This window comes from Citrus sinensis, chromosome 8 (genome assembly GCF_022201045.2).
Source record: "Citrus sinensis cultivar Valencia sweet orange chromosome 8, DVS_A1.0, whole genome shotgun sequence".
NCBI lineage: Eukaryota > Viridiplantae > Streptophyta > Magnoliopsida > Sapindales > Rutaceae > Citrus > Citrus sinensis.
In genome coordinates, this window is record NC_068563.1 from 22082417 (window position 1) to 22104379 (window position 21963).

At 33.2% G+C, this 21963-nt stretch overlaps 2 long non-coding RNA genes across 4 annotated transcripts; both read left to right on the forward strand.

The window, feature by feature from the left end:
- Positions 1–6245: 6245 nt before the first annotated feature.
- LOC102629334 (uncharacterized) lies at positions 6246–10529 on the forward strand. 3 transcript variants are annotated; one of them, XR_008050893.1, is made up of 4 exons: positions 6246–6807; positions 7120–9505; positions 9693–9771; positions 10331–10529. It is a non-coding gene; the product is annotated as an uncharacterized LOC102629334 (long non-coding RNA). The 3 variants fall into 3 exon arrangements; XR_008050894.1 differs by having other exon boundaries at positions 8433–9505; XR_001509089.3 differs by having other exon boundaries at positions 9218–9505.
- A 7402-nt stretch (positions 10530–17931) lies between these two features.
- On the forward strand, positions 17932–20668 carry LOC127899079 (uncharacterized). Its single transcript, XR_008050895.1, has 3 exons — positions 17932–18202; positions 18449–18630; positions 18991–20668. It is a non-coding gene; the product is annotated as an uncharacterized LOC127899079 (long non-coding RNA).
- The last annotated feature ends 1295 nt before the right edge of the window (positions 20669–21963 follow it).

Consider the following 21963-nt stretch of genomic DNA (forward strand, 5'->3'; position numbering starts at 1 on the left):
AAGGGTCCTCTTCGCAGGTTGCTTACAGCAAGCTGGGTGGCAAGTTCACATCTTCTCGTTATGAGGAACATTTGGCAGCGCTGTATCACGACTGCAATTCCTGCACAGTAACAAGCATATTTGTATATGCCACATTAATATTTAGCTTATTTATGCAAACATCTTATCAAGGCGCAAACGTACTTAAATTTAAAGATGGCAATTCCAAAGTAATTCCATTACAATCATGAAAATCAATAATTCCATTAATTAATTGATTTTATATAAATTTTGAGATATTTGATAAAAGTTAATTAAATATTTAAATTAATTTAATTACGGAAAATTCAATTTTCTTATTAATTGCATTTTAAATTTGTTTTAATTATTATTTTAACTTATTTACAATGATGGCGATCGAGCTGCCATACTCACTTCGAGGACTTGACAATTAATGAAAGGATAATAAGCTTTTGAATATACGTACCGATTAGGTAGGGCCGTTTTAGTCTCACACAAAATGGCTTTTATGCAAATGCTTGCAGCTTCCATTGCAATTCCTTTTACGAAATGGCCTACCAATTTACGAAAATGGCTGGATCTTTCTTGCTTGACGAAATGGCTTTAATGCAAATGCTTGCTGCTTCCATGACAATTCTTTTTACAGAATGGCTTTCAATGTAAATTATTACTATTATTTTTTAATAGAATTAATACCATTCTGTATATATGTAGGTATCATATGTAGCTTTTTACAGATTATTATGACCTCCATTTCTCTAACCCCCCACTTCTTCCAGCTGTTAGCGATAAGTTGAAAACATAAAAATTTCTTTTTATCCATGTTACGCATTTTTACACTCATTCTAAAATCTGGAGATTACTTACTTAATCGTGTTGTAATTCAACAGCACTCTCCAACTTGGCCTAGTGGTGACTTTCTCAAGCACGAGTTTGACCAAAAGGATTGTGCTTTCCACCTGATCCGTTGATCTTAAACTAAAAAACCTGATGATTGAATCTTTGTGGAAAAATGATAAGGAGGCGATGCTGCTACGTAGTGTGGTTTTGTTCATTATTCAAAACAAAAAAGAGTTAAAAAAAAAAAATGTCATGTGTCCCATTTTTTACCATACAACTCAGGCTAGGGCAATCCTTTTTGGACTGCATTTTTGACAAGATTATTGCCATGTTTGTGATTGAGGAGGTGTGACTCTTAATATATTAAGGAATGGAATTAAAACTTTCAGCTGGTAAATAAAAAATGAGTGTTTATCAAATATCTTGGTTATTATGCTTTCAAAGTTATGTAGAAGCATATATAGTAGTTGATTTGTGTAGATGTGGCAAAGTTTTCCGTGTCTGCTTGCTTCATAAGTAGCTGATAGCACGAACAGAGGAAGTAATATTGGAATAAGCAGAAGCAAACTTTAATTTCTATGCAAATGGGCTGTAAGATGATTAAGTTGAGGGGGAAATTGTAGGTTACTTACCTACAATTTTTATTTATTTATTTTTTTAACATAAGCTTTAAACATATTAATTTGTTTTTCATTCAACACTACTTAATAAATAAATAAAAAGACGCAACATTTATACTAGGAATGTAAATAAATGGATTATTGAATTTAAGAAAATGAAGCTGGGGAAGTTCTAAGGAGCTCTTTTATATATATGTATACACACACACACACACACAACCGAATTTATATGTTACTCTATATATACACAGACACATACAACCACCAAAGTATATATATATAGTAAAATAAATGACAAATCGTATAAATCATTATAAAACCCTATAAAAAATAAAAGAGACAACTACATCTAATCAAACATAAACATGAAAGACAAAATCATGAAATATCAGCCTTCTTCAGTGTTTATTTCTTACAGAAAGCAAGCTTTCGAATGTTCAATAATCAATATCGTCTGGAAAAAGAAAAAGAAAAAGACCTACTTTCAACAAATCCCATGATGATCAAAAGCAGCTTTCCTCGATCCACGTGTCGTAACCGGAGAGGACTGACCAAACATTCGACCGCCATTCTCGTAGATTTATGTTGATTCTTCTTGACTATTTGCAAACCTAATTGGATGAATTGTCAAACACGAGTCGAGCTATATAATAAACGAAGATAGATGAAGAGTGGAACTCGCTTACTCGGAATTTAAAGTTAACAAACTTACATTACATTACACGCATTGAGTCGCAATCTTGCAGTTTAAATTTGTAATTCTGCATGACATTCAACGGTATTTTTCTGACCGCATTTCTGCCACAATTTTCAAGTTTTAATGAAATTATGTTAATTTTGTCAATGGGTTTAATTATTGTCTTAGTATATGAAGTTGAAAATTGAATAAATATCAAAGTTGGTTTAAAAGTTTTCAAATGCCATGCAGGGCTTCAGCCCTGCTTCTATAGATGATTGTTGCAACCTGGAAAGATGCATATTCCGACGAGTAAATATAAAAGATTATTTCCTGCTCCAAGCGTCCAATGTCAATTTTTACGGCATATTGTGTGTTTTTCCATACCTACTCATGTTTGAAAAAAAAGGAGATAGACCTTTTATTTTGAGAAAAAAAATGGTGCACAAAAAGAATGTATACGGAATAAAAAGAAAATGAAGCTTCCAATATTAATTATACGGCATCATCTACCCTTATCGCTTGAGCTACGTAACTCATGTAAGATTAGGTGATGTCACAGGTAAAACATGTGATTCATTTGATCGTACTGGATGACAAATGCGGATTGCTATACACTTTTGATTTTATTAAACCGACATGTCATATTTTATAAACCGACTAAAAAACTTCAAAGTTTATCAAATTACAATAAAATTTTTGAAGGTCTGATTATGTTGGAACCGCTTTAAGATAGAGTACTCTTTCATAACCACACGATCAAAGTTATAATGAGTTTTTAACTATTTATCACTTTGCGTGTGTGACTGATAATCGTGCTCTACCTTAGAGTAGCTTCAAGATAACCATAACTAATTTTCAAAAAGAATATTCCCCTCCGCTCCCATTGAAAATATCTCAAAAATAAAAAAGAAAATTGAAAACGAAAGCACCCTTACTTTTGAATTTATGTTTTTAACCTTTTCCAGTATTTCAATGATATAATAACTTTTACACCCCTTGTATAAATTCATTTTTATGTAAATATTGGGCTTTTATATATTGTGTCTATTTCTTTAGCTCCACTTCTTCCACATATTAGCGATAAGTTGAAAACTTGAAATGAAAAGAGTTTCCTCTAAAATTTGAAGTTTAATAACTCTTTTTCTTCATGTTACGTTGCATGCATTGAGTTGCAGTTTTGAAATTTAAATTTATTATATTAATTTTTGGAGTCAAAGTACATTTCTTCAATGAGTATAATCACTATCTTGGTGAAGAAAATTAATTCTTTATAATTTTAGTCCCTAATGATCTCAATTTATTTAATAAATGTGTAAAAGTAACTCTGAAGTACAAAAAACAAAAAAAAAAACAAAAAACAAAAACTAGAGTCCAATTGGGGACAAAGTTGAAAATAAAATAAAACTCAGGGGTATTAAGAACTTTGTGTGCCAGCCTTGACACGTGGAGAGCCAATTCTACAAATTGTAGAGCCCGACATGTCGCACGGCTTAGCTGTTTCGTCCATTTTTCATTCTTATCCACCATTTTTCCCCACTTTGTTACATATAAATAAGCCCCTTCACTCTCCCGGCCCATTCTCCATCCTGTTTCAAATTCAACAAGTTCAATTGATTCGCTTCTGTATTCTTACTCGTCTCAACAACCTAGGGTTTCAGATTCTGAATATGGGCCTGATCGTTGACCGGAAAAAGCCAGATCCGGTCTCTGCGATCTGGGAAGAGGATGAAAGGTCTGTCCATTTCAAGGTCTTCCTTGCATCAGGAATGAAGCAAGAGGATGTGAAGATTGTGATTCAAGATGGCAAGTTGGTTATAATGACCGAGGCGACAAGTTCACATTCTCCGTCTCCCTCTTCAGCTTCCTCGAGCATATCATCTTTCTTCAGCTTCCTGAAGAAGAACGAGGAGGCAAGAGACACCTCCAGTCTCAATCGGCCGAATGATGGCAAGATCGAGATGAATTTCAGCTTGCCAGTAGGTGTGGACCCGGATGGCTTCAGTACTTCAATGGATGATGCTGGGGTTCTCACTCTCACTTTCAAAAGACAGAGGGCCTTTGACCTCAGAAACGTCGCCATGGGCTGGGAGCATGCTAAAGACAGCAAGAAGGGCTTTGTTGACTTCAAGGCCTATCTCGCAGCAGGGACGAAGATAGAGGATCTGGTGGTTGTCATAGAACGTGGCAAGTACCTTATAGTAGGCATGCTGCAGAAGAAAGAGCAAGAAGGAGATACCAGTGTCAAGCAGTACGACGGCAACAACTTTAGGAGCTTCCTGTTCCCAGATGGTGTGGACCCCTTTGGCTTCAGTACTTCAATGGATGATGCTGGAGTTCTAACTCTCACTTTCAAAAGACTTATGCCCTCTCTGTCCTCTACTGTACCAGAAGGGGCCTTCGAAAACGTCATAATGGGATGGGACTGGGAGCATGCTAAAGACAGCAGGAAGGGCTTCGTTGACTTCAAGGCCTATCTCGCAGCGGGGACGAAGATAGAGGATCTGATGATTGGCATAGATGGTGGCAAGTACCTTACAATAGGCATGCTGGAGAAGAAAGAGCACGAAGGAGATACCAGCCTCAAGCAGTACGAAGGCAACAACTTTAGGAGCTTCCTGTTGCCAGATGGTCTGGGCCCGTTTGGCTACAGTACTTCAATGGATGATGCTGGGATTCTGACTCTCACTTTCACTATACTGAAGCCAAATAAAAAGCTGGTGTCAAAGTCAAAGTTGCTGGCAGGTATGGCTAGAGTTGTGCCTGCTTGTCTCATGATAGGTTGCGAGATAAGCGACAAGATAAGTGGCGACGACTTCTATTAAGCGGGTGTCTATCCTATATTTGTGTCTAATAAGATGATGATTGTATGCTTGTGTCTGGTCAATTTACTGGGGTGAATTTCTTTTCCGTTTTTGTGAAAGATCTTGAGCTTGTCTCAAGCCCTTTTGAGTCTTTAATAGTAATAAATAAAAAAAAAAGGGTTTATTTTCCTACTTTCGATTTTAAGGATGACCGACAAACCTTGGACATGAGACTTTTATTCAGTCAGAGTCCCTCGGGGAATTGAATATTCCACTCACGTGCAGGTATGGGTTGGGGGTAAATTCCATAAAACAATACGCACGTTTGGTTTCTGGAATACTGAAAAAATTTCCTTTGAACCTACAGGACTATCCTCGTTATTGTCCTATTTCCTTATTTAATGGATCTATCTTTTAAGCGCAACATTTGGCATTTGCAGTTTATTGGAAGAAAGCAAATGATTAGGAGTTGGTTTTAAAAGCATGTTGTTCAGGGACTACTACAATACAAACAGTAATATTATTTGAGACAATTCATAGGGCTTTCCTTGAGTGATAAACAATCATATTACTGTTTAACCTGACATGATGTGCTCTTTCTGTTTATTGAAAGAATTATGAGAAGAACCTCAAGTACGTTAATTGAAAAATACCCAAACTGGACAATTCATATTCATGTCATATGACCCAGATTTGTTAATTTCAAATTCTAATTAAGAAATTTGATTTTTTAATATGATTTTTATTATGACATTTGTAGATTTTGTCTTAAAATAGTATTTATTGTGACGATTTTTTAAAATCGTCACAATAATATCGTCCTGGCTCATGTTATATTTTGTAATGAATAATATTTGTTTTGAGACCCATTAATTGGCCACCTAATCAAATGTTTTATGACAAACAAAAAATTAGTCGCAAAAGGGCATGCTTTTTTAGCACAAAAAATTCCCTCCAGAATTGATCATTTTCCGACAAAATATTATCTTTAAGGACAAAAAATATGGTAGCAAAATGTAATCATAGGTGACACAATTATTTCGTAATTAAAAGAGGGATGTAAAATTAATCAAACCATTTTTGACAAAAAAATATTAGTCTCGAAAGCTAATAAGGTTGTTGGCTAATTTTAGGACCTTAGTTTTTTGTCACAAATAATTACCTACTTGACAACTAAAAAATAGTAATTTAAAATTTTATCTTGAGTAATAATATAATTCATGACTTCTTTTTTTGGCACGTTATTTAGTATCTGACTTTTTTTTTTTTGACGAACTTTACAACACTGAAGAAAAAAGAATAATAACAACACAACTTAAACCTAAATAATAACACAGCCTAACTCTCACTCACAGCCGAAGAAAACAAAGCATTCACAGCCACCATCACCTTAGCCTCTCACTCAACTCATAGCACTTAGCCTCCCACTTAAATCACTCATCATTGTTCGATTGAAGAAACTTCAGACCATGCGAAGACCGATGGAAGCGTTGGTAGTGCTGATGCGCGGGGGGATGCGGCTGGTCGAGATCCACGACCCGTGCAAATTTGTTGGCTGGCCGCAGCAACTCTGATGGCTTCTGGGCAGTGGTGGCGATTGGATTTTGAAGGGGTTGTTGTGAGGAGTAAAACTCAGGTGGTAGTGGTTCGAAAATCCGGTGGATCTGACCGATCATGGTAACGCTTTACGGGAGAAATCACAGTTTCATGTAGCCGTTTCTGGCTGCTTTTCGGTGGCTGTGAAGATACGCGGGTGCTCGCCGGTGCTTGGGAGTTAATAATTTTACTTAACATTTTCTCTCTTCAATTGCTAATCTCGCAATGCTTCTTTCTCTTCCGACGAGTTTTTGGAAACTTCTCCGACTAGGTAATTTTCACTTACCCTATTTGTTTGCCAGGAAACTAACCAAAGTAACAACAGTGAATAACAGTACGTGATTATATGGATTGCTAACTAAATGTGATAGTTGGTTCAAATGAAAAAAGATTTAAGATATTATATCTAATACTTAACTTGAATTAGGGAATGTGTGTAAAAGATTTGAGTGTAAAGTAGCTCAGAAATGAAAACGAATATAGAAACATCTTGGCTGAAATGATAGCCATACATTATTTTCTTGTATGTTGAATTGAAATGATTTATTAATTACTGAATTATTTTGTTTCATCTGTGATGCAGAGCAAGAAATTGAAGAAATCCTAATTATATTTAAATGTATAATATTTAGGAATATTTTAATTAATTTGTATTCTAGTTTAATTTGGTTTCCTATTTAGAGCCTTATTGTTTAGGTATTGCTTATTTGGGTAATATTCCTAATTTAGGCATAAGTCTTATTAAAATAGGTTTTCTAATCATATTAGGATAAATCTTACTTAGTATAAATAAGTGTCTTTTGTATCTTTTACAAGCAGAGAATTTTGAGTTTAATAATATTTCAATTTTCAAATCTCTTTGTGAGTATTTGAACAGTTAATTCTCGGTATTCTGCGGAATCAACGAGTCTGAACCCCTAAATTCGCGGTATTCTTTTGAATCAACGTGAATTTAATTGTTCTTTTGTTCCGGTATTCTCTAGAATCAACGGAATATTTTGAACATTAAACTTCCGCTGCATCAGTTTGGTATCAGAGCCAAAACCTGATATCACCAATCTAACTCCATCTACCACCAAGCTTTTCCTTTTTTTCCTTTTTGATTTTTCCGTTTAGCTTCAAATCTTAAAAAAAAAAAAAATTTTTGATTCATGAAACTACAACATCGCTGTGAAGATTTTGTCTTGAAAGAAGTATTAAATAGGATGTTGAGGATTTTACGTTTGATTTCTCAAGATTTAGAGAAAATTCGAGATAGAAAATCTTTACCCATAAAGCATGCATATGGATTTGATGAAGTTGTTCACGATGATGTTTGTTATGAAGATAATGAGGAAAATGGTAACTTTGTTCCTTTCGACAATATTATTCCTTCCGAGGAGAATATTAATTGGCCATTCATGTCTACAACAAATCCTCAACACAAAGACAATATTGATTTGGATTAATCGCCGAAATTTGATGAGAATCTTGATATTGTGGGACGAGAAGAGGTAATTGTTCATCCATCTTTTGATCTTGTGGAGGAGAGAGAGATAGTTGTTGATACAATCTCTTATTGTTCTCTTGATTTGCCGAAAGAAGACAAAAAGAGTTGTGATATTTTTCAACAGTTAGTGGATTATGAGAAGAAATCGTTTTTCCTCAACTATGTTGAAGTTCGACACGAACAATACGAGATGACATTATTGGAGAAGTTGTTGATAGAAGAATTTATTTTACGCCATTGGAGTGATTGGATGGACGTTATTACAAAAGTTGGAAAATTTAAAGTTCGTCGTCTATGTCGAAGCTCTGTTTTAAAAATTAATCCTTATGCACATGAAGATGTTCTTGAAGACTACAACATACAAAATTCGAGGATGAATTTTCTCCAACCTGGCGGGAATGATGCAGAGCAAGAAATTGAAGAAATCCTAATTATATTTAAATGTATAATATTTAGGAATATTTTAATTAATTTGTATTCTAGTTTAATTTGGTTTCCTATTTAGAGCCTTATTGTTTAGGTATTGCTTATTTGGGTAATATTCTTAATTTAGGCATAAGTCTTATTAAAATAGGTTTTCTAATCATATTAGGATAAGTCTTACTTAGTATAAATAAGTGTCTTTTGTATCTTTTACAAGCAGAGAATTTTGAGTTTAATAATATTTCAATTTTCAAATCTCTTTGTGAGTATTTGAACAGTTAATTCTCGGTATTCTGCGGAATCAACGAGTCTTAACCCCTAAATTCGCGGTATTCTTTTGAATCAACGTGAATTTAATTGTTCTTTTGTTCCGGTATTCTCTAGAATCAACGAAATATTTTGAACATTAAACTTCCGCTGCATCAATCTGTGAGGAAGTCTTTTGCTACAATAGCTTTTGACATCGAACTTGTTTAGGTGCTTGTTAGATTTGTTTCTAAGTGGTTTGATGTTCTTGATTTATGAATGCAGTTGTTTTCAAGATGGTTTTAGTAGGTCTAGGATGAAGTTGATATTGTGTATGTTTTTTTGAATGATTATCGTGCAAAGCCTGCTGCCAAATCATTCAAGTTAAAGTAGAACTTGTGATTGACAAGGCAAAGGTATCAACTGCAATACTGTTCTGTATCAAAATTTTGTTCTTGGAAAAATAGTTTATGCTATATAATTTGTACGTTGGCCATAAGGTGATGCATCCTTTGCTTTGTAGGCTACTACTACGTATTCAATTAGGGTTCTTTTTGGGACAGCTCTCAAAGCTTTAATTGTTATTGTCTTTACCGCAATTATTGCCATCCTTTCAAGTAAGAGGTATATTTTGAAATTGACACTAAAATCATAGCAAATGTTTATTATTATTGTTGGATCCTTTATAGAAGAAAGGTATTCACCATCTGGTTCTTGAAAGTAGTGATGATGATGATCGTGGGAGACAAAGACGATGCAGGTCATTTGATTCAGGATTTAATATTTACCTCTCTCCATCTGATCTATTTTGGTAAATATTTTTTAGTTTCACACCTCAGTAATATTCCCAATATTTTAACAGTTCAAATTTAATTATATGAAAACCACTAATTTAGAAGTATAAAATTGAACTGAAATAACTTTCCAATTTTCATCTAACTGCAAACTTTATTCTAAAAAACTTCATATAACTATGTTCCCTTCTTAAATCATGTAAGGTATTGGGATCCACATTATTATAGAAGGCGACGAATTCAGAAAGATGATGATGAAAAGAAAATGAACTTTATCGAATCCGTAAGTAAAGATTTCAAATTATGTATTTTCCTAGGATCCATATTTTTCTAGAATGCATTTATATGTATCAAGCTTGAAGATAATCATGAGATTGGTCTAGTAGCTTTTGCAAACCTAAAAAACTAAACATCATTTGGTTTGGATTTGATTTGTTACATGTGAATCATGCTACAAAAATCTTTTGAGAATTAAAATTGAATTAAAGTTCCATTTTTCTATGAATATTCATAAATTGCATTTTTCTTTTCTCTGCTTCTTTTTTTTTTAATCAATATCAAGCATTCTTTTCTCATATGTATGAACTTTATGATTGCTGGAGATTGCAAGTTGTTCTGTGTTTTTTTTTTTTTTTTAAAAGTGTAGGAGCCCAATCTAAGCATTAACAAATACTTTAAAAGAAAGAAATCACATAATTTCTATTGAGGATTGCGCATGATAAAATGTTGCCTTTGTTGATTCGTGGTTGGGTTAATTTCTTGTCATTTACATGGTTCATTTATGGTTATTTGGTTTGCAAAGTTGCCTATGGTTGATTGAGTTGTTTTTTTGCTTTATACAGGTGTTGTTGGACATGATTTCTGGGTCATATAAGGTTGACTTGCGGGATTTCTGGGTTGCAAAAGCTTTGTGGATTTCAGTTGTACTTGCTGCCATTGATTGAGTATTTTTGGATTAACTAAAGGAATGATAATTGTATCAACAACTGATAATTGTATACCCTTTCATGGATTTATGTTAAAAATATTTTTCACTTTAAAGTTTTTTTGTCATTATATTTTGCATTCTATGACTACATATTGTTATTAAAATTCATGTAAGATTGTATAAATTGTTCTTAAAAAAAATTTGAAACTAAATTAATTACCATTTGTATTTGCCAAAATTGTCACAAAAGACAATTACTTAAGACGATTATATAAGGTCGCGATATGTAAACTTCAACAGCAAAAAAAAATAGTGTCGCTAATTATATCTTCAAATCTCTAAAATGATGATTTTTAGTAATTATTGAGGCTATTTTTTCACACTCTTGAGACAAATATTATAATTATTATAAATCACATATTGAGACAAATATTATAGTCACAATAAACCACGTATTGAGACAAATATTATAGTCACTATAAATCACTTATTGTGACAAATGTGAAATGTCATTGATTGCATTTTTTTAATATTTAATTTGACCATTTTGAATATCATTTGTGACAATTTTAACTTAATTTTAAGACAATGATTGACAAAAACATATTTTTAACATTACAAAAATAATTTTGGTTGCTAGAACTTTTTAAGACGGTCTTTTTATGACTAACGTGTGACAATTTATTTTTTTGTCACAAAAGATATAAGGTGACTAATTTGTTATCTTTAGTGACTAAATTTTTGTAATAAAATATCATTTTTCTTGTAGTGACTAATTTTTTGTAATAAAATATATATTGTTCACAACATAGATGTAAGATGAGATTTGCTAAGATAAAACAAATTACCTTACCTAAATGCAGTATAGCTATTACTTTAATTAACTAAAATAAAGGAAATTCGTAATTAACTTTTTAGTTTTTAGCCATAAATGGACCTTGCAACAACCGGAAATTGTGGAGTGTGGCTATTATGTCATGAGGTACATGAAGGATATAATAGCATACATTGATTTGTTACTGATCAATGTGTGTTATATATATAACAAATTGATCATTAACAGTTCAATGGAAAGGACACATTCACTTAGGCTGAAGTAAATAAGGATCATTTGGAGTGGGCTAACCATTTTACTAAAATCCTTTTATTTCCTCTTTTTTTGTTAGGGCATGGTCACATTTTTTTTTTAGAAGGAAACTAAGACTTTCATTGCTTCAACTTTGTGAATACATCCAAAACGGCCTAAGGAATTTCATTGGCCCATACAACTAACTCTTTAAAGTCTATGGCAAATTTCGCCAGACAGTGAGCTTATAAATTACAAGTTCTGGGGGTATGCTCAATCCTGACAAACTCAAACTGCCTACACATGCTTTGAATCTCGGAAATCACCCAAAAAAATTCGGTCATGCTTCCTTTGTTGACTAAATTAGTCATTTCCAGGTAATCTGTTTCTACAATCACTGACTGCATTTTTGCTTCTGTTGCAACCTGGACCCCCCATTCCACAGCTTCAGCTTCTGAGTATCTTGCTTCTCCTCTAAATGGTACAGTTTTGACAGCTGCCATCACTATTTTGCCATCAGACCCTCTGAACACAACTCCCAGCCCGACTGTTTGCGATCCAACATGGATGGCGGCATCAACATTTATCTTATAGGTTCCAATTGGAGGAGGTTCCCATTGCTTTTTACATTTCTCAGACCTTGACTTGAGGGCATTATCTCCAACCTCTCTCACTCTCTGAAAAGCTCCTACCACAGCTTATGCTTTGGCTGCAGATACTAGATGGTTCACCTTTTTTCCTTCGAAAATCTTCTTCTTTCTAGCATTCCATGCAACCCACCAGTAAGCTACTACCAGCTCCATCTGAGATTTGGTCAGTTTCTTGTACAAATCCTGCATTGAACTCAACACATCTTGATTTAAACCGCCATGGAGCTCTACTGTAAAAGAGGCTTGCCTCCAAATTTTTTGGGAGATTTTACAATATAACAGTGAGTGAGTACTATATCTGATGCCATTTTTAGTTCTTGCAATAATGTGTGGATGTCATTGTCTGTGTGAATATTTTTAGTTCTTACAATAATGATATTTGATTTCTGATAATTAGTGAGTGAGTATGGAAAGCGAAACAAGGTTCTATAGGTCAGTTCATAAATAAGTATATGTTCTTATTGTAAATATATGTTTACGTTTACACACTTTTAAACAATTGCTTAGAGCACTAGCATAGTAAAATAGATGAACATTTCAGCTTGAAATCCCAAGCTATTAAAACAGACCACAATGAGTTTAGGTTTATGTACATATTTATGTAGACTTGATAATAATATTTGCTGATTATCTGCCTTAAACTTGAATCAACATGAAATTTCAATTTCACGACATAGATTTCTATCATGATTTAGCTTTAGAAATAATGGTCGATTTGGACAGAATTGACAAGATTTTGTGAATTTGTGTGTAGGTCCCTGATTTTGTTTTCTAGTTATGCCCATCCAGAAAGCGAAATGGAACATGCGATTCAATTTTTAAAATATTTGGAACATGTTATGCTCATTTGTTTCATATTATATGCTTGCAAACGAAATGTAGTTTTGGAATCAAACTTAATTGCAGGTTCTATTATAGACTTACTCAATTGAGATGCTGCCCTTTCTAAGAGTGTGTTTTCATTTATCACTTCCAACTTCTAATAGTTTGCAAAACACACGTGATTTTGGATGTTGATAAACTTGCTATGTAATCTGTTTATTATGTTTAGTTGATACCAATTTCAAAGACAAAAAATAAAACATGTGAAATTTGTTACAATTTGCACATATAATCACAATCTAGAACTCTAACTAATCTGCTAAACAATAGCTCAAAAAAGTAATTCAATTAATATTCAGAGAGGTATTTATTTTTAGTTATTTAATTAGAATCAATAAAAATAAACAGATCATTTCAAAGTTAATCCTAAGACAAGGTAAGTTTATTTATGGGCCAAGTCAGGAAGAATATATCAGTAGAAGTGTAACATCCTAAATCGTTAGTGAGAGAGTTCCCAGACTACTTTATAAGCCTTAGGCTCTCTTAACCAAGTTGACACGTTATGGGTTGTAAAGTGCAATAACAAAACCATGATGAGTTGTGTGCCTAAAATGAACAATATCTACGTGGTTGTTGGACTTAAGCGTGTTAAAATTGGTATCAAAGCCAAGTCTGGAATTCTCTAGATTATAGATTTCCTTTAAGGTTAGTTTTGTCTAAGCTTAATCAATCAGATTAATAGTATTGTTTGCTTTGAGATATTAAGGTACTTTTAATTTCAAGGATGATTCTGTAGATTGTAGACTTCCTTTGAGGTTGGTTTTGTCTAAACTCAATCAATTGGATTAATAGTATTGTTGGCTTTGAGATATTAAGGTACTCTCAATTTCAAGGACGAAATTTCTTTTTAGGTGGGAAGAATTGTAACACCCTCCTATTTTTCTTTATTAATAATTATGGTAATTCTTATTAAGGAAATAAGAAGTATTATTTCTTTTGATCAATTTATTAGGATATTTTTGGGAATGATATTAATCTTTCCTAATTTAATAGGGTTTGTCCAAGGATTTCCTATAGAATAACTCTTTTTCTAATTTCTCCTCCCTCAAAACCTAAATTGAAATACAATCTCTATCTCATTATTATGATCTTTTTATAAATCCAATATAGATGTCTTATTCGCATATACAATTAAGATTATTTATGAAAGTTTGTGCTCACCTCTTGAGGTTGTATGAGGACCATATCTCGAGGGTTAGAGTATGCAAAGTGCCACATGCAAATCATTACATATGAAAAATGAATTTAAATATTTTGGCTCATTGTCTATAGTCATTTTAATTCTAATTCTGATCGTATTATATGATATATATGTTCTGAACCAATACTGAATTTCTGTTCTGAGTGTGTATAGGATATTCTAATTCCGATTCTGATTCTGCTTCTAGTCGGGTCACTAGAATTATAGGTGACACTATGTGACTATAGTTAACCTTTTGTTTTATGTGTATATATGTTATACAATTTGTTTTCATTATTAATTATGCTTTTGATATCTTGAATTCCTTATGAATTTATGTCCTTTTGTTATAATATATCATTCTATAAAATTTAATATTTCTAATCTATGTTTTGATAAAAATAGCTTGCAATACTTTTGGTACCCAATAACCCAGTGTGTTGAGAATGATTTTACTTATTGACTTGTGGCTCACCCCTCGTCATTTATTTATATTTTTAGTATAAATAATAGAGTAGATAGAGTAGCTTTTTGTGAGTTATACTTATATTTTTGGAGACTTTTGTTTATAAATAACTGGAGTTGGGAGAAGATATTTTAGTATTGGAGTTGTTTCATGAATTTTTTTTGGATTAATTTGAATAAAATTTAAGGTATTTCAGTTTGAAATTTTTGTGTAAGGATTGTGATTTGTAATTAATCCCCTTCTTCATCATGTGCCCCACATTTTAAATTTGGGGTGTTACAAAAAGCGTGCTGGCAGCATCAAGTATAAAACATAGGACAAGAAATAGATTGTAACAAACAAAACTACTAGTAAATGATGACTATTGTCATTTCATCTTCTCTGATTCTTCAACCCCTTAAACATCCCAAAACCCTCATGATTGTCAAAGGCAAAGACACTAATTTCAACCATTATTAAAGCAATTTCTCCACCGAAACGCAACAGCACAAATGCTCAAAAACCTACTTCAAGGAACCGCCACAGAAGACCATCAGATGGCAGTTCAAGAAGGTCAGCTCTCAAGAGAACATTCACTCAAGAGCAAGCCACCTTCGCCGCACCCATCTCCAGTGACCGCATGCGGTGATGATTGGTGGAGGCATGGCGGTTCTTGCTTATGTTTTGCGTTTGAAGAAAGAGAGGGGTCAAGTCCACCTTTTTTGACATGGTTTGTCGTCTGTCTTGTTTCTTGGCTTTTTCTTTTGTACTTTTGTGTTTTTTACGTGGATTACGTTTGTATTTGATGAGAGCATATGCTTGTTTGATGGTAATTGAAATCATTTGCTATGAGCATTCTAGCATGTGTTGTTATACATCGAACATTGTTTTTGTGATTTGTATATCATTCATTGGCATTCCATGCCGCCATCGCGACAGTCAGTTAGTATGCAACCCAGGCAAGCTCAATTGATCTGTGAAAGCATTTTTTATTATGATCATAAATTTATAAGTATGTTTAGAATTGAAGTGTTGTGACTTTAATTTAATCCGCAGTTGTTGAGGGTTGAGGAATGAGAATAAAATACAAGCTGCTAAAAGGTGGGGTTTTATCAAATAGTTTAGTCAACTTTTTATTTTTTCTTTTTATGGAAGAGATGAAAACATACGATATAAATAAGTAGCAAGAGTAGGTTTGGATCCAAAAGACAAGTTTATGTCTGTTTCCTTTCTGTTTCATTAATTGATTAAAGACTGTTAATTACCTATGTATTTTTCTGTTTACACTTCGGCTTTGCTTTGTAGTAATAGTTCCTACAAGTAGTGATAGGAAAATGTGCAAATTCGGTTTCTAGGATCATCTGGCATATGCTTTATTTTCTAGTAGCTAGGAAATGAAGGTATATAACATTGATATATTCAGTTTGTTTAGTATTATCTAGCCTATGCTTTATTTCTGTTGACTATTCCTAAACTATTTCGAAGATTTATGCTGCTTTCCTGGTTTGTAAAGGCTGGAACTAAGTTCTATATGGTCCCTGCTTCCTGCTTTTGAGGATTCCCTTCCGCTAGGCAGTGCAGCGACATTTGAAGGAGCCTTTGTAAAAGGTGTTGATTCTATCTCATGGATGGCAAATCACTCAGCGAAGCTTTTGAGTTGTCGAAGTGACGGTCCTCATTGTTGGACCTTCTTCAGCACTGCAGCTTATGGAAAACGAAACTATGTTCTACGTAGGGATGGCAAAAATTCCCACGGGGACGGGTACCCTCGGGGATTTTCCCCATTCGGGGAGGGTATGGGGATAATTTCATACCCAATTTCTTATTCGGGGAGGGGACGGGGAAATTTTTTTACCTAATTTCTTATTCGGGGAGGAGACGGGGATGAGGTGGAATCCCCATCCCCTACCCATTTCCCCATTTTAATTTTTAATTTAATTTTAATTTTTTAAAATTACTAGTAAATAAATAATAAAATTTGAATTATAAAATTATAAGTATTGGTAAAAATAAAAAATATCAAAATATTTATATTATTAAACTTTTAGGCCTAATTAACTAATTAAAGTCCTAAATTTTTATTTAGGACATTAAAAAGACCGGACATATTCTATTAGCCCAAAACTTTTGTTTTAATTTTAATATTCATTAAATATTTTAAACTTAAATCTATTTTTTATTTATCTTAAATCTATTTTTATTTATTTTTAGATGTTATAATTGCCCACAACAAATCACAATTTTAATATATAATCTAATCTAATATTTGCTCTTGATTTGCTTCGACTTAACTATTGTGCTATAAAGAGAATAGTCCACATTTATAAAGTGCCCACGCCACCATTGAAAAGTTAATTTTGAATCTAAATTTGATTTTATTTGTAACAATTTTGTGTTATGCTATTAATTTGTTCATGATAGTTTGTATCCCTTGCATGCTGCGTTACTTACTAATTTAATATATGTGACTTTTATAATGGATATTAATGTAAGATATATTTTGAACTTTACTTTTATTTGAATTTTTTATTTTAATATGATTAACTCAAAATCGAAAACAAAAAATGTATTAGTTATTCGGGGATCCCCTGTTATTATTCGGGGAGGGGATGGTGATTCTCTTAAATAATTTTGACGGGGATGGGGAGGGGACGGGGACATACGCAAAATATCGGGGATGGGTACGGGGAGATTGGTCCCCTCCCCTCCTCTCCCCATTGCCATCCCTAGTTCTACAGATCAGTTTGTACATAAATGTGTGTCTTTTTTAAAATACTTGTTTAATTTTTTAAACAATTGCCTAGACCTCTTGTTGAATCCATTCATACTTCAGCTTGAAATCCTAAGCTATTTAAACAAGGCTGTAATGACTTCAGTATTTTTTTTTTTTTTGTGGTGCATATTTGCAAATTTTCCATTTTATAATGAATCAATATGACATTTCAATTTTACAGCATACTTAGTGCAATGCCGATATGTATATGTTGCTAGTCAGGCTTTCTGTGAGATTTGTCGTTTTTAATCATTTATTAGGAAAATACCCCAACTGCAACTACTAAGAAGGTGGAAACACGTATGGTCAAGGATGTGGAAGCTGCGTTCTGCCTACCGAAAGGTTCACTTCAAAAACCCGTTTATACTCAAGTCCAATTATGGAAAGACTTCACTTTTATGGACATTACCTTGTAATTTACCTATTTCCATGTCCCATTTGGATCCTTGTGTGGGGCTGTAACTATTTGCTGTTGGTGTTGCTTTGGAATGAGTGGCTGATTTGAACAAGCTTAGCAAGTTAATGTGTGGACTTCTGGCTAGTCCTTGTCTGATTTTCTTGTTATGCTCGTTTAAAAAATGAGCTTGAACATTTACTATTTAAAGTAACTTGAGAATTTCATAATTATTTAAGAAAATTCCGGGCTAGGGGTGCATCTCTTCCGACTAATGGTCCAAGTATTCCATGTATCTTTGATCCTCGCGGAAGCGCTGGTATGTGTGGCAATTGGCTGTTAGGTTCAAGTTTAGGGTCAGCTGCCTTAAGTCATGTCATGGCTCTTGCTGATCATGTAAGCAAGAATATGAATTTCTTTTGCTTATTTGTTAGCGCATAGCAATATATATTCCATGATTGATAATTAATATCACATTATAATATAAAAAAATCTGTAACACAACCTTTATATCCTTTTATGTGGACATCTAAATCTAGATCAGTATATTGGCTCCAATGCAGTTTGAAATATCAAAGAAATTTCAAAAATAAGCTTGAAGCTGGATTATTCATATATAAATAATGCAATTGGTTTATGCAGACTGCATATTATTTAGGAAGTGGTAGAGTTTGCTGTCGGTTTACGCAATGAGTTTCAGCCACTTGAAGGACATGATATTGGACAATTTCCGGGTTTAGGTCCATGGAAAAAGAGGAATTTGAAGCATGTCACCTTACCATTTGAATCCCTAAGCAGGCCATGAAAATTTCTAGAGTGCTAAGGTATGCTTCTATCGACACACTCTTTATGGATTTACGTTTTCCTCTAGGGTTACTCATTTATTAATTCTCTTGCTTTTATAGCTAGGATTATTAGATTGTAGTCATTGATGAGAGTACATGCCTGTTTGTTATTATGCTTTCAAAATTATGTTGAAGCATAGTGGTTAGAAATGCACCCTAAGTACCTGCATTCCATGCCACCAAAATAGAACTCAACTCCAGTTGTTTAAACTTGTGAAAAACTTGAAGTTTGTGTTTCAAAATTCAGTGCTGAGTTATTCAACCACATCCATGTAATCACTATTACAATTGTAACTGTTATTGTTATTTTCCTTTTAACACGGTGCCTTGCTATGTCAGGGGAATCATGGCTTGGGGGAAGGAATGGGAACCAGAATGATTGGTCCTCAATCTCTGGTATTTGATCATGCTGCTCAAGTTTTTGCCGTTAATGATCCTCTGTTTGGTCAGTTGGTTGATCATTGGTTGGAGCGAGGTCTGAGGCAACGGTGCGAAGGCGTGATTGGTACCCTTGAAGTGGATCTGGTCAATTCACTCCATTTTCCGTATTCACTTCCAAGCTACATAAGTGTTGATGGGATGCGACTTTTCGCTGCTGACTCTTTTTTACTGGCCCAGGTAACAAATCTTTGTTGTGCTTTTGTGTTAGTTCTTTTGTTGATTCTATTATGGTTCTTTGCAGAGGAGAGGGGGGGGGGGGGGGGGGGGGGGGGGGGGGGGGGGAAGAGGAATATTATCTAATTAAATCACAACGGTAAGAAACTGCTATTTTATTTTGAAGTTTACTGAAGGCAGTGTTGCAACTTGGATCGATCCTCCCAAGTACAGTACTATGTTACTGATTCAAAGTCCCAAACTCATCTCAATTTTGAGGTTCAACCCCATAAGGAAGATAAGAATATATGAAACTAGAAGATAAAATTAATTCCATGGTCGCATGATTTCAATTGCATAGGCTCCATGAGTGGACTTAGAATGAAATGGCGGCGATAATGGTTTTGTACCCCTGTTTCATGACTACAATTCCAGCATTATAAGGCAAAAAATGAACTTAAATTCAAAAGTAATAATATTCTAGAAACTAATATAATAAAAGTCCATGGCTCGCACTGGTGGAAGTGTTGGCTGGTGCTTGCAAATGATAGCGAACTTGGCAGGTCCTGTGAGTTCTATCTATAAATTAAAAAATATTATTTTTAAAATAAAAACTTTTATTTGCGCACGACTTAAGTTTCCCCCGATCAAAGGTAGCATTTTTCGTTTTCATACTCTTTGTAGACGTCGCAAAATTTTCCATGTCTGTTTGTTGAATAAACTGTTCATAGCAAGAAAGGGAGGAGCATGTATGACTTTCTAGAAGGAAATATTATTGGATAAGCAGAAGCAAACTTCCGAGTATACCGATCAGGTTGCCTTTCTATGCAAATGGACTGTAAGTTGATTAAGTTGAGGGGAAAATTGTTAGACCCAGTTGCCTTCAATTTTTTTTTTGGACGGTTTGAACATAAGCTTCAAGAGATTTCTAATCAACATTTCACACTATTTAATTTAACCTCCCTTCTTCCAGCTGCTACAAAAGGACATTGACGTTCTTTGCTTGCTTTCCCCTGACGTTTTCTAACATGCCAAATGACCCATCTCCATGTGCGCCTTTTTCTCGACACAGATTTTCAATATTGTGGATCCACCTATAATCCAGCGGCTGTATCTCACACACAGGATACAGCCGCCTTTTATTATTATTTTAATTGATTTTATAAACGGAGACTGGTTACCGCTTGTTATTAGTTTATTAATATTAATTTAAAGGTGGGGCAGGTAGGGCATATGAGAGCCCAAATATAATTGTTAACTCTTACCTTCCAAATGATTTAACTTGGGACGTATACCATATTTTTATAAATGATTACATATACATCTTTTTGGACAATTATGCCCCATGACTATGGTGACATAAATTCACAATGTAATTATCTATACAACAAAGATAAATATCATTTTTATTAATATGCATAGCGACAACTTAATTTCTCCTTACCTATGTGAGTAGGGTTCCAACTCTTAACCAAGTGGCACCCACAACAATAATTACAATTTGAATACAACATTAACTACATAATGTTGTATTTATTATATTTACAGTTGTATATTTTAAGCATGACATTGTTACAAATTTTTAGATAATAAAATCAAGTGTCATTGAAATATAGCAATTAAAATTAAGTAGCATTTAGGGTATTTTTTTTTACTTAATGACTTAATTTCAATCATTTAAGTCATTAAGTTTGTTTGTTTTTCAACTTAATTAAGATTGTCAATAATTAAATTATTAAGTTATTAAGACAATTTTTTAGCTTTTTAATTAATCTAAAAACTCTGAATGATATCATTAAAAGATATTCTCCAAAATATCCTTATCTAATTAATTAATTTTCATTCTTGCCTAAATAAAATTTAATAATTAGTGCTATTACCTATATCTATAACTTGTGATAATATAGTAGTAGACTATTATTATTATTATTTTTTATTTTCTTCAAGTTAGCATTATTTATTTTCACAATTTTTTATGTATGTTTTTTTATATAAAAGCATCATAAACTACAATAAAATTTATTAACATATACTAACTTAGAAAATAAGGGGTTGTATTCAAATGAACATGATTTTTATATGACGACAATATATTATCTTATTTAAGTTTTTTGAGATGTTTATTATTTGTTTAACACTTATAATTTATAAGGGTAAAAATGTAAAAATACTAGCTTTTAGAATTTCTTAAGTTAAAAAAATAACTTAATATTATTTTTAGCAATTCAGATAAAAAAAAATTCATTCAGATTTAAATATTCAGTTTTATTCAAAATTCAGACTGATTCAGGTCTGTTTAGATTTCAGACAAAAGAACAAATTACACATTTTAGTAGGGGTGTTTGCTTATCAAATTTTACAAATTGCACATTAATCTATATCTAATCCACGATTTTAAAGATTACAAATTTTTAATACAATCCAATTCATAGATTTTTGAAATTCAATCGAAATTCAATGCGAAATTGGACTGAAAATGAAGAAATTAGAGAATAAATGGGCGAAAGCCGTTGTGGCGCATGGTGTACTGTACTTTTCAGCGTTCATTGACTTTGAGCCACGCGTCCATATTTGATTGCTGGACGGTGGGCTTACTGTAGGCATGCGCATATTGGATCATCAAAAAATTCACAGATCACCACTCCTGCTCGCGCTGTGGTGTGTGTATTACACCCTCGAAGTAGTAACCGTTCGATTGACATACTTTTACCATGGAGG